We start from the raw sequence: 2,375 nt of genomic DNA on the forward strand, positions 1-2,375 counted from the left end.
CTCCCCATCCCCCGCCCGGCACGCCCAGTAGGCAGCGGACCCGCCCCGGCGTCTGTCTCTTCTATTCGGTTGCTTTTCCTGTTCTCCGAGCTCAAGCAGCGGCACGGGCGGCCGGCGGAGCGGGAAGGTTCCACCGCCCTGGCGGGAGGGAGGGATCTCGCTCCCCGCTTCCCGGCTGCCGCCGCAGCGCCAGCAGCGCTGCCCCGCTCCCTTCCCCCGCCGCCGGGAACGGCGCCGCTGCCCCATCCCCAGGCCGGGGCCGGGACTCCCCGCGGTCCTGTGCGAGGGAGCAGACGCGGATTGTCAGCCCTGGGGGACGCGGGACGCCGACGATGACAGTTCGGGTGTCCCGCAGGAAGCAGCTCCTGGGGCGGAGAGTGCCGAGAAAGCGGTGCTAGAAATTGCTTGGCAATCACTGTCGTGTCAAATCTTGGCGTGTACAGGAGCAGTTATCAGACGCCTCATACATCATTTCTGTTCCACTGACTGCCACTTTTTGATGTTTTGTTCCACATAAATTTTACGGGAGCATGAATTAAACTCCAGCCTGTCCTACCAAGGCTAGGACTTATTTTCTTCCACAGTTTGTGCCTTTTCTTGACTGACATTAAAATGTGTTTGCAGGCCAGGCTACCTCCAGGTCTGTGACTCTACAGTCTGTAAGGAAGGATGTGCTACTGAACAAAACACCCCTGAATTGCTTCTAAATAGCAGTGGGGTGTAACTGTGGCTTTCATCCATTTTTTGTTGGACGTTTATCTGGCCCTGGCCGTAACACTGAAAACCTTTTGTTCATTTTTCCCAATTGTTCTTTTCTCCATTTGTTAGGAAAGATTTTACTTTTTACCCCATTGCAGACAAGGGAGAAGCGGAGGTGGTACTGGAAAGAAAAATGTTTGCACAGCACTTTGAAGACAATTGCTGCTAAGTAAATGATCTGCATTGGCACTGAAATGTGAATCACAGAGATGGGAATAGGCCATGAATCTCTTTTTCTGTGACTGCGTTATGTGGCTGACTGTGGCTTTGCCACCTTGTTTAGTTTTCTTAAATAACCTGAAAAGTCAGCTGTTTTCCTACTGAATTTTGGGAGAATTGTTTACACATAGCCTTTGTCATTAGGAAATGTAATAGACCTTATTTAGAGGAGCTGATTTTTTTCCTATTTGTTCACTTCTACTCCTTCTTTAGGCCTTCAAGAGTGATTTCTCTTTGTGTGTATGAAATTTTAGAAAATTAGTTAGTAATTAGTTCATTATTAGTTCATTTGCATCTCTCTTACTTTCACATCCTCACCAGAACTTATGATAAAAGATATTTTTCAGATGGTATGATGAAGTCTTCAAAACTCAAAGAATGGTGCCTATACAACCTTAATTACTCTTCCAGTGCATTTATATAATGATGGAGTTTTAGATTATACACTCACACGCTATGTTTTTCTCTCTATATACATAACAAGATGGTGGTACTCCCTTTTTGAGCACCATTTGATATTTTCTTTTCATTTTGTTCTCATAAAAAAGAACCTTCACACGGTCCTCTGTGCCCTTGAAAGCATGAGTACAATAAAGATTTTCTTGCAGGAATGTTTGTCAGAATACTTTCCTACCATGGGTGAAAAAAATCTTTTGTTTTGCCTTACTCTTCACAGCAGGTTAACCACAGATTAGAAGGTGTTAGCAAAGTTCGTGTTTTAGTAAGTAGATAAGCAAGCATATTTTAGTGTGAAATTTAGAGAGAGAAGACTCCAAATATATGCATGTGTGATTTTCGTAATCTTTGTAACATTTGGGATTTTTTGGTAACTTTTTCTGAAATTTTTTTTTTCTGTAGAACTGTATAAATATATCAAGCAGATGAAAAGATTAGCTGTGTACTGAAAACATGGGGAGAAAGAAAGAGCATATATATATATGTATGTATGACTGCCTTGTATCTGAAGCATGGTGACCATTTTCTTCTTGAACTGTATCTTTCTTATCCTTTCATTTCCCTGTGTAACACTCGTGCTATGACGAATGACGCAGTGGAGTACGGTTACGTTCCCATTAGCATTTCTCTGCCTCTGAAATTGTGCTTTTTTTTGCTGAGCATAGCCTATCTAAAAATCATCTTGCAAAGAAGCTTGGTAGCAGCTTGATAAGCCAGCTGCAAACAATGTCACCATTAGTGATTTCAGTTGCTGCTTGTTCCACACACATGTTGGAGAAAGGCAGCTTTAGCGCTCGCCTGGTTTCATGCAGGCTTTTATTCTTGCATGGCTGCACGTGGTGCTCCTTTCAGCAGCATTCAGGATCACCGTGGGGAAGCTGAATAATGATATTATGGCATTTGTGGATTTTTTTTTTTTAATTTTCATAGAAATCTGCTGT

Source organism: Geospiza fortis, unplaced genomic scaffold (genome assembly GCF_000277835.1).
Source record: "Geospiza fortis unplaced genomic scaffold, GeoFor_1.0 scaffold25, whole genome shotgun sequence".
Taxonomy (NCBI): Eukaryota; Metazoa; Chordata; class Aves; order Passeriformes; family Thraupidae; genus Geospiza; species Geospiza fortis.